The sequence below is a fragment of the Lissotriton vulgaris genome, chromosome 4_1 (genome assembly GCF_964263255.1).
Source record: "Lissotriton vulgaris chromosome 4_1, aLisVul1.2, whole genome shotgun sequence".
Taxonomy (NCBI): domain Eukaryota; kingdom Metazoa; phylum Chordata; class Amphibia; order Caudata; family Salamandridae; genus Lissotriton; species Lissotriton vulgaris.
Window position 1 is genome coordinate 393,852,842 of NC_141691.1, and position 15,384 is coordinate 393,868,225.

Here is a 15,384-nt window from a genome sequence, read left to right on the forward strand (position 1 = left end):
GGACAGTCTTAGTCTTCGGAGTCCTTCGAGTCTTGGAGTTGGAGCAGTGTGAGGTGTCTGCTTCCCTACTCTGATTGATTCCATTGAGTCCGTAGGGAGCGGTTGAGGAACAGGATTTTAAGTTGGCTTTTGAATTTTACAAAGGAGGGAATGGTTCTGATGTGAGGGGGAATAGAGTTCCAGATTTTGGGAGCAGAGTCACAGACTGGTTTCTGAGTGGTCGCTTGACTTTTCAAATACCTATATCTCGCTGGTGACACGTGTGACTGCCTTCTGGCCTACGTGTGGCCCTCACCACCTTCCTCCTCTCACTGTAAACTTACTGCTTTGACATAATGCACCCTGTGTCTACCCCTGCCTGTCTCCCAATCAGAGCTCCGTTTTCTCCCTAGCACACAAGAACAAAGTGTCGAGCGGGCTGGTCCAGTTGCTGCTCGAATACTGTTTGGTTTCTGGGCTTTTGGAAAACCTGGAGTGTCTGCCTGACAAAAGGGCCCTGCACAGGAACTGTGAGCTGCACGCACAAAGGGTGCAGAGTGCATTTGGAAGGCAATCCATCTTTCTACTGTTTTCGCACAATTGTTTGTTTTTGGCCTGATATTTTGATCTTTAAAATGGCTGCCAACTGCTCACTGGGGTTGTAACGACCGGATTTTCGGACCAGATGGAATCAGCTCCTAGGAGCCCCTCTAACCCGGCCGGAACTTAATCACCTCCCTCCTTAGAACGTATTTACAATGGGTATGGATATATGTATGTACATCTCGTACCTAAGGATGGGGAAAATAGCAATAAACATGCGTAGGTTCTCTACAATATCCTATTTATACCAACTAGTCTCGCGGCCACTTAGGCCCAGACTAATCTACCCTGGGGCAGTTCTAATTATGTACCATTACACACTGATCACCATCAGTGCTCACTCGACACGCAATCCGGCATGTCTACACACGGGCCTGCAGTCCCAGTGCTCTCATTAACACACGATCCACAATCCGGCGGATCTCCACACCGTGTATCTTCGGTGCTCTCATTAACGCCGTGTACCAACGACGATCACTTTCCTATGAACACTTATGGAAGAAATCTCTCATTGTCTACTCAGGATAAAACTACGGTAATAGAAATTAGTACGACTTTCCAAATTGAAATATGTACCTTCTGCTCTTGGCATCAAACGTTCCCTCTCTCTCTAATATGAAGTTGGGGTTCGGCAGTCATCTAGGTTCCCTTCTCGTCTCTGTGTCTTGGCTCGTCTCGGAATCACACCTCAGCAGTCACGGGTACACGTCTGCACCGCTATGCTCAATCTCCTCTGCTTCCCTCCAAGTCACTGGAACCTTGCTTGCTCTTGACTACCGTCTCTTTCTCTCTCTCTCTCTGTCTCTGTGCGCTCCGCGCTACTTCTCCTTCTGTCTTTCTCAGAAAGAGTCTCGGGTTCAAAATCTTTCTCGAACTTCAAAAATGGCGACTGTCCGCCTCAGAAATAATTAATGGCATAGATGCTAACGGCTAGCTGCCGCCTACAGACTGACTGACTCACTGCCTAACACTTTCGCTAATATGGAAGCTTTTCCCTTCGTGGAAAGTTACGGCCAGTAACCTGCCGCCCACCAAATTCTTGTACCTCCCCGTACCAAGGACACGTTCCCAGCCGGCCGGCCTGAAGTTGTGTCTTCGGAATGGAGAAAAATACAGTCTTTCGATAAGGGTCAGCCTGAGCCGGTTCTCTCCAAGCGAACAACACCTCGAAACTAAAACATTACACTTGACCTAGAAAGCCTCTCAAGCTACCGGGCAGAAAGCAAAATGGAGTCCGTCCCGTTTAGGGCCTACAAGGCCCAAAAATATGCATAACTCCATGGAAGATATACTAACACTCTTGCAAAAGGATGGATCCTCACTAATACTTATATATCTATCCCCTAGCTTAAATTTATAAGCCCTGATCTAAAGGAAAGGGTACGAAAATGCACTCCTGTGCCTCATGGATAGGTCCTACTTATAGTCCTAATCCCTATACTATACGGGTAATAGGCTGGAGTCATCTTCCATCATCCTCCCTCTAAAGAGGGTCGGAAAAGTCGGTTATTACATTTCACCCTTGACTCCAGTCTATTATCCATGTTCTATATAGAACTAACATCAGTGGAAGAGTAATAAGAAACAAAATTAACTGATCTATTTTTCTTACCAAATCTAAAATATTGGAAAAGAGAAGGAATGCACTGAATAAAGCAACAAATGGCAACTAAAATACAAATAGAAATCATAACACCCCCTATAATTTGTCATAAAGAATGTAAATTAGGCAACCAATGAAAGAGCCAGTCAAACCAACCCTGATCAATATGTTTTCTAACTTCTGCAGTCAGGTCGTGAAGTTTGTCAATATGGGCTTGGATCGATTTAGAGTGGTCAGACAAATTAAAACAACAAAGACCTTGAAAGTCAGAACAGTCATGTCCATGTTTTAACAGGAGATAGTCAATTGCTGCACGGTTGAGCAAAATTGCCCTGCGTTCACCCTGGGCGTCTAATAACAGGTCAGATAACACGGTAGAAGTCTGATTAATGGATTTAACCATCCAGCAAGCCATCTTGCCAATTGTCTTAGCATTGTAAACGGCTAACGCCGGGACACCAATAATGGAAATAGCTAAACTGAGATATTCAGATTTGGAATAAAGATGAATGGAAGAGTCACAGTCCTCATGTAATGTCATAGAGTCGCGTACTACACGGGAATGGGAACCAGGGTGCGAGGAAAACATTAATAAGCTTAATCTAGTGATAGCACATGGACCTCCAGAAATATTTGCGGGAATATAGGGCCAAGAGGAATTTCCACAAGAGAACAGCCAGCCAGATGGCAACAACATTGAACGGTAATAACTAGGAGCAACTAATATACTTTTGGAAAAAGAACAACGGTGGAGGATTCCCACCAGAACAGCACCTGGTCAAATATTCTCCCAAAATTAGTTTGGACCCACACTATAATACATGGGACAATATGTGTGCACACTTCAATAACACCCACCGTTACAATGTTGGTTCAAAACATGAACTGAGAATTACTTTAAACAAGGTCAAGGTGCACCACTTCAGAGTTTGCATGAACTGATAACTTAGATGAGGTTAACAGCAATAATCACATTAGTTGTTATTTTTGTTCTTTAAGAGTTGATCCAAAGAGAGCTGGAACCAGGGTAGTGGAAAATGTAGGTTTAGTCTGGCTATCTATTGTAGGCTTGTTGTAAGAAAAGGGATATTAAACCTTCTGCTTAGGCACTCTTAATAAAGTGAGCTAAGGCATCCCCTGGTTCCTATATCCACCTGCAGTACAACGTCCTCCTCCGTCAGGTACCAGCTCTCTTTGGATCAACATCCATATTTTTGATGATACTTACAAATACAATATTGAAATACCTCTCTATGAGAATCTGGGCAGTACAGACTAAAAATAGACATATACTACCGAATAATAAGAACGGCTCGGACAGACGAGATTCCTCCACAGAGAAGTTTTTGTTCAACAGGATGGCCTATCGAGCATGACAAATCATTACAGATATTTCCACGCACCCTGATAGTCACGGGAGAAGACATAAGGACACTATCCTATTTTTCACCTCGCCCTGAAGAAGTCCCAAGAGGACGAAACGCGTCGGCTGTAGCTCCTGTGTGTGTTTTGTTACTTACAACTGAACTCAATTAAAGAACTCTTAAAGAACAAAAATAACAACTAATGTGATTATTGCTGTTAACCTCATCTAAGTTATCAGTTCATGCAAACTCTGAAGTGGTGCACCTTGACCTTGTTTAGAGCAACTAATATACGTTTACATGTCATATTGTTCTTAACGGAAACACATGAATTTGGAAGTCTTTGTAAACACAGCCATCGTTGATGAGCTGAAAAAGAAGTGGCAGCCTGCAGTTTCAATTTTATACATTCAGAAATTGCTTTCTGATCACATGTTAAAATAAAGCATAAATCACCCTGCAAAATGTTGTAGGTGGTAATTCGGGAATGAATAGGTGTATCGGAGTCAGAAAGGATGGTACATAAAGGGCAAAACTCGTGGGCCGCAAAATCGCCCAGAATAATATTGGGACGGGCACTTGAAATATTGAAAATATGCCGCAAAGTTTCAATAGAAGCAGGGACAGCGACCAAGCAGGTCGCCAGGATATCAGTCACAGACCTCATGGGAGTGAGGCAGAAATGTGGAGAGTTAGTCACTCTTTTAGCAAGGGTAATCCAAAAGTTCGCAGAAGAATCCCACGCAGCGAAGGAACGCGGAACTCGGGTTTTCCAATCAACCGAAGTCGGTGGGTTCTCTCCTCTCCCGGCGTAGAAGACCAAAAGGAGTCCAACGCCGGCACATCCTGCAGCAGCAGTCCAGAAAATGATCTGAAAGAAAACAAATACATGCCTTACTCATTCTCGTAAATAACATTTGTCAGCTGGGACAGCTTCCCAGCTATCTTTCCCTGGTCTCATCACCAAAATGGTATTATCATGACCGGTCGCAATGACTTCAGCTTGTTCAGGGGGATGTTTAGGCGATTGCACCCATATTTTCGCACCAGGGTTGTCCGTGGAACCGAACCCTTTTTGACCTCGTATCGTTAGCAAAGTCGGGGCAGTGCCTTTCTCAATCTCACCACTGAAAACAGGCATAATTAGCAACTGAGCAACACGGTCAGATTTTTGAATTGACAAATCAATCTCACTGCTATTAAGCAGGAGAACCTTAATCTCTCCCTGATAATCGCTGTCAATCACTCCTCCGAGAACTTGAACACCTTTCAAGGCAAGGCCCGATCTAGGGGCAATCAATCCAAAGCTACCGGCCGGTATACAGACACCAACGCCGGTTTCAACAATTATTCGGTCTCTACCTTTCAGGACTGTGTCATTCATAGCATGCAGGTCTAAGCCTGCGGAACCTGGGGTTGCTCTGCAAGGAGCCAAAGCTCCGGGGGTAATTTCCCAGTACATAACAGTATTGGACATGGTGTTGGGCTTTGCATCAACAGTTGGAGGAAACAAACGCATTAAAGGAGATTCAGCATGCAACAAGGGACGATTATTTAAAATCAATAATGCCTGGAGTAAAAAGTCCCTCCAGTTTTTGTAATGTTCGTCCGTTAACTTTCGTAATTGTTCCTTTAGCAAACCATTCATCCTCTCAATCAGACCCGAAGCCTGTGGATAATATGGAATGTGAAACACCCATTCGATGTTATTTTCCACACAGAATTCCTGCACCTATCTTCCACGGAAATGGGATGCGTTATCAGATTGAATTTGAAATGGAACACCATAATATAATATGAGTAGTTCCAATGTTTTAATGGTATTGATTTGGGTAGCATGTTTACAAGGGAAAGCAACCAGAAAGCCACTATAGGTATCAACAGCGGTACAAATATACTGACAATTTTTGCTCATAGGGAGCGGGCCAATATAATCAATTTGCCAAATTTGAGCGGGCAACTTTCCTCGATGTAAATGGCCTTGAACAATATGAGGCACTTTTCTCTTTCTAGAATGCTGACAGATGGGACAATGCAGAATGACATCTTTAATCAAATTTAAAGGAATATGAATTCCTCGATCGGCAGCCCACCTGCTAGTGGCTCTTTCTCCAAAATGTCCCGCTTTCTGGTGGGCCCATTTCGCCAATCCCGCCAAATCAGAATCTTGCATGTCCACCAATGCCTCAAAAATTTTAGACTTTTCATCTGCAATATTATGAAAGAATTTGTCAAGGGAGTCTATCGGGGTGTGAGCATCCACATGAAAGATTGTCACAGTACTCTGTGGGAGCAACTCCCAAATTTCTTGCCATAGTTCTTTTCCCCACAGTTCTTTTGAATGCAATTCCCAGTTATGAGAATGCCAGGTTGGTAACCATACCACCAGTCCATTAGCAGTGGACCAGGAGTCAGTGAAAATATGACATGTGCCAGTAAGTTCCTGTTTCAAAACTTGGTAAACTGCATACAATTCAGCATATTGACTACTTTTTCCATCACCAGTTGTACTCAATAATTTCTGCGTGATCGGGTTATAGGACACTGCTTTCCAATGCCGTTTCTCACCAATGAACCTCGCTGAACCATCCGTAAACCACACATGTTTTCTGTCCTCCGCGGACAAATCATCAAATGGCTTACCCCACTTGACAGGAGATTCCTGTACTACAGGCACAGAACAATCACTTCCAGTCTCATTCGATGGCGCCTGCGCCACTCGCTCATGCAACACTGCCACACCTTTCGGACCCACACGTGCTCTGTCCTGAAGTACCATTTCCATTTAATCACACTCGCCTCTTGAGCATGTCCAATTCGATGGGATTTTGGCGAACTCAAAACCCACTGCATGATAGGAATTTCAGGTCTCAAAATCACAGCATGACCTAGGGTCAATTGCTCGGTATCCACCAGAGCCCAGTAACATGCAAGCAATTGTTTTTCAAAAGGTGTATAACGTTCACCAGCCTCAGGTAACTTTTCAGTCCAAAAACCTAATGGCACTTTTTGTCTGCCATGCTTTTGCCATAGACTCCAATTGGCATACGGACCTTCCACAGACACATTCAAATCCACATCACCCTCGCCCACAGGCCACAAATCCAAGGCGTACTGAATCGCTTCTTTCGCCAAATTAAATGCATTCTGTTGTGGTTCACCCCATTCAAACGCATTCTTTTTACGAGTGACTCGATATAAGGGAGCCAAAATCTGACTCAAATGGGGAATATGCTGACGCCAAAAACCAAACAAGCAAATGAAACTCTGAGCCTCTTTTCTATTCCTTGGAACCGCAAAATCTAAAATTTTCCGCTTTACCTGTGGGATCACTTCTCTGTGACCTTCATGCCAGTTAATGCCTACAAATTTAACATTTTGGGATGGGCCTTGTAATTTATCAGGATTGATTTCCCAACCTTTTGCACGTAAACAATCAAGGATCTGATCTAAATGGGACTGGACCTGATCTTGCGTCTCACCTTGAATCAAAATGTCATCAATATAATGACACACCTGAATTTGTGGATGTATGGGCACCTCAGACAAATGTTCCGCCACCAGCCGGTGACAGATCGTAGGACTATGTACATAACCTTGAGGAAGACTCCTAAACGTCATTTGACGTCCATTCCATGTAAAACTGAATTGTTCCTGACACTCGAGGGGCAATTGGAATCGAAAAAAAAGCATTAGCAATATCAATGGACGCATACCATGTACCTGGATGCTTTTGAATTCTCTGAATCAAAGTAACAATGTCTGGCACTGCAACAGTCAAACGAGGTGTGTACTTGTTTAACTCTCGATAATCAACAGTCATGCGCCAAGAATCATCACTCTTGCGCACAGGCCAAACAGGATTATTCCAAGCAGAAGTGACCGGAGTTATAACTCCTGCATCAACCAAATCCTGAATAGTGGCACTAATTTCTTCATGACCACCTGGAATACGATATTGTTTCTGAGAAACTACTTTCGTAGCTTGAGGAATTTTAATGGGGGGCATCCGTAAACGGCCAACCCGTACGGGTCTGGACGAAATGTAATGCTTGGTTCCAAATTGATAACAACCATCATCCAAATGCAAAGTCATTCCTTTCAAAATATCAATTCCAATTATATACTCCAAAAGTGGTACAACTAACACAGAATATTCTTTACGGGGAATCCTACCAATTTTCATCTCAAGTGTAGTTTGCACTGCGGGAGTCTCTTTTCCACTTAAACCAGTAATTGTGAAGAATTGTCCTTTAAATTTCTTTGATTTACCATGAATTAAAGTGGCCTCCGCTCCTGTATCTACTAATGCTCGGGCCCTTTGGATATTACGATGTTTCCAAAAAATCTCAATATCTACATAGGGTCTGTTGTCTCTGTGAGCCCACCTGCGTACTGGAGCTTGACCTATTTCCTAGTCATTTTTACTGCGTTCTGTCAACCAAGACAAATCAGGATAAATGCTCTCAGGTTTCTTGGGTATCAAAATGTCCTGTTCATATCCATCTCCATTACGAAATGGATTTTTGTCATTTTCATAGTACTGTGAATTACGATCAGAAAGCCTGTGACGATCCTCCCTTCTCCTCAGCTCAGGGGAATAATCCCTCTCATCTCTATATCGGTTGGAAACACGATCATCTCTCCCCCTTTCTTTTTCCCCCTCTCTCACTCTCACTTTGTCACGATGAGGGGACACATCACGATCATAGCGCCGGTCATCACGGCGATCAGAATCCACACGACGCCTCTCATCACCACTGTCATCAGAACCATGGTCACAGTCATTCTTTCGCAAACGACGGGCACCCTCCTTCCGATCCAAACCGCGCTTGCGAAATATCTCCCATAAGCGATTATTAGGTTCGCCGTCAATGTCCTCCCTTTTCACACCATCAGCCAAAAGTGCAAGAAACATATCACGTCTAGAGAATCTATAATCCCCAGCAGTACGACCCTCAGGTCGAGATTGTCTCTCAGGTTTAAACCATTCACCCAACTCACCAAGCTGACGAACAGATTCAAGCACCGTAGACAAAGGATTACCAGTCTGATTAATTAACAAAGTCATCATAACCTGCTTATAAGCAACAGGGGAAGAACGGATAATGCGATTGCGTACAGAAGATGTTAACAGACCGTCCAACAAACTGTCAGAAGTACCGAGAAAAATCGCAGTCTTCATCACTTCCTCCTTCAAACGCTGCGAGGCATCGCGTAAAGTGTACCACGGCTTGTCATTGACAGGCCAATCAGATTCAGTAGGGTATTTATGATTACAGCCTTCAGTCGAAAGCTGGAGCAAACTAATCTGGCCAGCACCATTATAATTCCAAAAATGATCTTGTACAGTAGAATCGGAACTCAAAGAGCAAAATCGTAAACAATCACCAGCATCAAGCATGATACCGGCAGCACCCAGTTCATAAAGGCGCACCATCCATGTAAGCAAAGCCTCACCGGGCCATTGAGGAAATCGTTGTAAAATGTCACTAACCTCCTGTTGAGTAAAATCTTCAATACTATCCATAGGAATACCAGCAGGATTACCAGGAGCTTGTTGCAATTTGCGACGAAATACAGGATGAGCAGAAACCTCCGGAAGAGCTTCCGAAGAAGCCCGGTCCTTAGATTTAGAAGAGCAATCAGGGCAAGACACGTCACCAAAATGGGAAGAGTGACCACGGTCGCCAGGATTGTCACAAGAAGCAGATTTACAATCACGCCCAGAGCGAGAAGACTCGCGCGTGTCACCCTCCTCAGCCGAGGAGTCAGAAGCATTTGAATCCCAGATATTACCATCCCACTCGTCAGGGTTCCAATCCAGTCCGGCTTTCGCCACGACCAGACGCACTTTCCGTGTAGACACACGACCACGACGGTGTTTGTATTTATATATCGCAATGCGAACCGCAGCCCTTTCGGCTATAGTTTGATAAGTCTCAAGTTTGTCGGCAAGCAATTTATTCTGACACCGCAAAAGAGTATGCGCATTTTGCACTTCAACAAACTTTACTTCCATATCCACAAACCGCTTCTGCAACTTAACAAACCTCTCATGAAGAAGTCTGTATGCAGTTAGCACAATCCAACCTCTGTGTCCCAAAATAGGAAGCTCATCACCCTTCACCACTGGAGCTTTTTGGAAGCAAGAAACCACATCAGCAGGCTCCGCCTGCTCCAAACAAGAAGTCCAATTCTCACTCAAACCAGTAGAATCGGCCCACTCACGGGCCAAAGTCTCGTAAGGCGTTGATTCCCAGCTGGGAATTTGAACAGGCAATTTGAAAGCAGATTTCGATTTTCTCGAAAACATTTTGACACACAAAAAATATACACACAATTATCAACAAAGAAAATACGTACGAGCCGAGCGCAAACCAACAAGATCAAAACCATACAGCGCACACAGGCTTTGTAAACAGTTCGTGACGCCAGATGTAATGACCGGATTTTCGGACCAGATGGAATCAGCTCCTAGGAGCCCCTCTAACCCGGCCGGAACGTAATCACCTCCCTCCTTAGAACGTATTTACAATGGGTATGGATATATGTATGTACATCTCGTACCAAGGATCGGGAAAATAACAATAAACATGCGTAGGTTCTCTACAATATCCTATTTATACCAACTAGTCTTGCGGCCACTTAGGCCCAGACTAATCTACCCTAGGGCAGTTCTAATTATGTACCATTACACACTGATCACCATCAGTGCTCACTCGACACGCAATCCGGCATGTCTACACACGGGCCTGCAGTCCCAGTGCTCTCATTAACACACGATCCACAATCCGGGGGATCTCCACACCGTGTATCTCCGGTGCTCTCATTAACGCCGTGTACCAACGACGATCACTTTCCCATGAACACTTATGGAAGAAATCTCTCATTGTCTACTCAGGATAAAACTACGGTAATAGAAATTAGTACGACTTTCCAAATTGAAATATGTACCTTCTGCTCTTGGCATCAAACGTTCCCTCTCTCCCTCATTGCTCAGTCATCTCTTACCTGATCGGGAGTCGCATCCGTTCATGCAAACAATGTCTGACTAGAAGACCAGGTTACCCTGATTGAACAAGAATACAAGGCACATGTCGGTTCACTAAGAACTGGGGTGTTTTATTACAATAAAAATAAACACAATACTACACAATGTATATTCTGCAAAGAAAAGTAAAGGTTAGAACGCGCGCTTAATATGGGAAAGGGCGGAGGTCACCTGGTTAATATGAAGTTGGGGTTCGGCAGTCATCTAGGTTCCCTTCTCGTCTCTGAGTCTTGGCTCGTCTCGGAATCACACCTCAGCAGTCACGGGCACACTACTGCACCGCTATGCTCAATCTCCTCTGCTTCCCTCCAAGTCACTGGAACCTTGCTTGCTCTTGACTACCGTCTCTTTCTCTCTCTCTCTCTGTCTCTGTGCGCTCCGCGCTACTTCTCCTTCAGTCTTTCTCAGAAAGAGTCTCGGGTTCAAAATATTTCTCGAACTTCAAAAATGGCGACTGTCCGCCTCAGAAATAATTAATGGCATAGATGCTAACGGCTAGCTGCCGCCTACAGACTAACTGACTCACTGCCTAACACTTTCGCTAATATGGAAGCTTGTCCCTTCATGGAAAGTTACAGCCAGTAACCTGCCGCCCACCAAATTCTTGTACCTCCCCGTACCAAGGACACGTTCCCAGCCGGCCGGCCTGAAGTTGTGTCTTCGGAGTGGAGAAAAATACAGTCTTTCGATAAGGGCCAGCCTGAGCAGGTTCTCTCCAAGCGAACAACACCTCGAAACTAAAACATTACACTTGACCTAGAAAGCCTCTCAAGCTACCGGGCAGAAAGCAAAATGGAGTCCGTCCCGTTTAGGGCCTACAAGGCCCAAAAATACGCATAACTCCATGGAAGACATACTAACACTCTTGCAAAAGGATGTATCCTCACTAATACTTATATATCTATCCCCTAGCTTAAATTTATAAGCCCTGATCTAAAGAAAAGAGTACGAAAATGCACTCCTGTGCCTCATGGATAGGTCCTACTTATAGTCCTAATCCCTATACTATACGGGTAATAGGCTGGAGTCATCTTCCATCATCCTCCCTCTAAAGAGGGTCGGAAAAGTCGGTTATTACAGGGGTCTAGCCACACGTGCGCTCATTATAGGTGTAGTTATTTTCATTTCCAAACTGCCATACTTGTCACTATAGTAAGCCTCACGCCACCAGCACACTCCCTCAAATAATACAGATATGGGAATTGTTAGATCTGGGGGTCTCTAGTTGGCAGAGGTAGGTACCAATGTTTAAATAGGGACCCTTGCTTCTAGTCAGGATAAGTGGGATACACACTCTCGATAACCCCTGCTCACCCCCATGGTAGCTTGGCATGATCAGACAGACTTATCAAAGGCAACGTGTAAAGTATTTGTAACAACACTCACAGTAACACAGTGAAAACACCACAAATTGACTCCACACCAGTTTAGAAAAATAAAGTATCTTTATCTAACTACACAAGACCAAAACGACAAAAATCCAACATACACTGTTCAAGATTATGATTTTCAAAGAGTTCTAGGGTTTGCGTTAAAATAATCCACAGTTGCGTCACGTGTAGCCCAAATTCCTTGTAGATGCGACAAAGGTTGCAAATGGAAGCCGCAGCGTTGAAAAAAGCGACGCGTCACTCCTGAGACCCTGGGGAGGCGATGCGACAGCCCCGCTGGACGCAGCGGGCGTGTTCAGACGAATCAGGTCTGTATGGGGAGGGGTGCGATACCTTGTATGGATTCCGGTGCGCAGGTTTGATTGGAGGCGTCTTGTACAGTCACAATTCAACGATCATCGGGACGGCGATGATCTCAGGTGCGGCAGCGATGCGCAGCGCAGCGTCGATCTTCTCCTCTCGTGGCCCCTCGATGCGATGGCTCTGCGACAATGTTCGCAGCGACGTGATGCGGTCCGCAAGCAAGCGGTGCGACAATCTCACCCAGTGACGACAGGCTCTGCGATGATACTCGCAGCGACAGGAATCTTTCCGCACTGGGGCGATGCGCTTTTCAAGCGAACGATGCGTCAGTTCTTGCAGGTGAACAAGCGCTGCGACGAACTTCTCTGCACTGCCGACGATGCGCTCTACAAGCGAGCTATGTGTGAAAATTGCAGATCTTCTTGTCCAGCTCCCCAAACAGCAGGCAACAACTTCCAGAGGCCCAGCAATTGGATCAAGCACTCTAGGAAGGGCAGAACTCACTCAGCAGAGTTCAGGGGGAAGCTGGGGGTGAAGTCCTTTTGTTCCTGGGACTTCTTAACAGGAGGCCAGCTCTCATCAGGCCGTTGAAGATCTCTTTAAGCAAGGGGACACAGCTACAGCAAAGTACTTCCCCCCTCCACCCCCCAATGGCAGCAAAGCAACTGCAGGTCAGCCCACAAACACACAGCAGGACAGTCCTTCCTCTTCAGTATTCCAGCTTTCTCCATGGCAGAGGTCCCTTCTTGATTCCAGGACGATCTAAAGTTCAGTGTTCTGGGGTCCTGTACTTATACCCCAAAAAGTATTTGTTTCCTTTGTGCAGGAGGGCTCTGCGCCCGGTCCAAACCAGTTCTGGAGCACTCTGTTTACATGACTCCTTCTTTCCTTTCACAGTGCAGAGCAGAAACATCAGACGTCCCACAGGAGGCGGAGCCAGCATTGTGGAGGGAAAGCACAGCCCTGGAGCACTTTGTTGACATGATTCCTTCTCTCCTTTCACAGTGCAGGGCAGAGACATCAGTCGCACCACAGGGGGTGGAGCAAGCACTGTGGGGGGCAGGCACAGTCCTATTCAGGTCCGAGGTGCAACTCCTCCCTCCCATCTAGATGCAGATCTCTCTATTCACCACTGGGCAGACTCATTTTGTCTCCTGGAAGCCCCCAGCCTTGTCATTCACAAACCAGACAATCAATACACAAACAGCTAAAGGCACACAGAAAGGTTAGACAAGAAAGCAGCCACTTTCTAAAAGTGCCACTCTCAAACACAGGATTTAAAAGTCATCCTTCCTAAAATTAAATTCTGAGTTCAGGGAAACCCAACTTCAATTTTCAATCTTGCTCCTATGGGAAGATATGAAGGTAAACATAATACACAGCATTCCCCATTATAGCCTATGGGCAAGATAGCCTTTCAATAGTGAAACACGGAAATGGCTGTAATTCACTACCAGAGCATGTCACCCACACTAGTACATGCTCTACCTTTCACATACACTGCACCCTGCCCAGGTGTTACCTTGGGCCTTCCATAGGGGTGTCCAATGTTTACAGAAAGGGAAGGGTTAGACCTGGCCAGTGCGGATACTGGTCAGGTCAGCATGGCAGTTAGCAACTGCACACAGGCACTGCAGTGGCAGGCCTGAGACACCATTTTAGGGCTACTCGTGTGGTTGGCACAATCAGTCGTGCAAGCCCACTAGTAGCATTTGAATCACCAACCCTGGCACACTCAGTGCACTTTACTAGGGAACTACTGGTATAACAAATATGCCAATCATGGATAACCAGCCAGTCAGTCAGTCAGTCAAAAGCTTTTATTATCGGTTGATAACCATAAAAAGACATATTTACACATAACAATGAAAATAAGAATATTTACAAATACTAAAAGTCCTCAAGGGATACAGAGTTCATACAAAAGGTAAAAAGATTAAGAAAATGCAAACATGATTGGCTCAAAATACAATGCAATTGGGACTCGAAGTGGGGCAACCCTGTCAATTTGTTGAGGGAAAACCTCCCACTTATAGCGTCATGGAGTCCCGGGAGCGATAGATGATGGTTTTGTATTTTTTAGTATTGCACACCTTGTATACCACATAGACAAAATAAATCTTGCTGTTGCAAACACTGTCAGAAAGGTGGTATCAAATGTAAAAATTCTAAAGGCCTCTCTATAGTCCCTTAGGCCCCTGGACTTACAGCATTGGATTATCCATTTGGCTCTTGCCCTAGCGTACAAGGGGCAGAAGTGCAGAACGTGCAGATCTGTCTCTCTGCTACCCGTTCACCCTGGACAAGAACTCACTGGGGGTGAGGCGTTTGACCACTTGTGGGTGACATCCCTAAGGGGCAGTGAGCCATGCCTAAACTGGATGTAAAGTTTCTTGGCCAGGAGGGGCTGGATATCATCCAAAAATTTCTCAAATTAGGGTGAGCCTTAATATATAAAAAGGTGTTGGTCAGCCTGCCCAATGAAGAGTTTGATAGTAAGAGAGCCATACCGTGCTGTCTCAGTGCCAAACTTAGAGATTTTTTGGAGAGCCGGGCACAGGCCACCTCCGGGGCGGACCACAAATCCCCCATCCCAAGAGCCTGGGAGAGATGCTTGATATGCTTTAGCCATGGGATCTTCCCCATGCCCCCTCTGGACAGCAGGTCCCACAGATTCTCCCTTTAGCTCACAAGTTCCGTAGAAGACCAGAGTCGTCTCCAGTATAGTAGCGGACTATACGAGACATCATCCTGAATGGTCATCAGACCTAGGTCCAGCCTTAGGGGCATGAGAGGAGTACTCTGGGAAAGTCTCAGGAGACGCCTAATGAAGCTATTCTCGGTGAGGGAAGCGGGGCAGCGCTGACGTGCCCCCACAAGTCCGCACCATAAAGCGCACCCCCTCTCGCCTGGGCTTCATAAATTTCAACGGGTGGTCCCAATAATTTAAGGGAGGATTCGTTAAAAACCTTTAGAATACCACCCGAGGATTGGGCCAGCTTCAAATTAGCTTTAGCGATGTGAGAACCCCAGTCCATTCTGACATTTAGGATGACCCCCAGCTACTCAAATGTGGACACCCGGTCC

At 45.4% G+C, this 15,384-nt stretch overlaps 1 protein-coding gene across 1 annotated transcript in view; it reads left to right on the forward strand.

The window, feature by feature from the left end:
* LOC147718790 (connector enhancer of kinase suppressor of ras 2-like) overlaps positions 1–15,384 on the forward strand; it is a 1,944,591-nt gene that overhangs the window by 936,950 nt on the left and 992,257 nt on the right. The window lies entirely within an intron of this gene.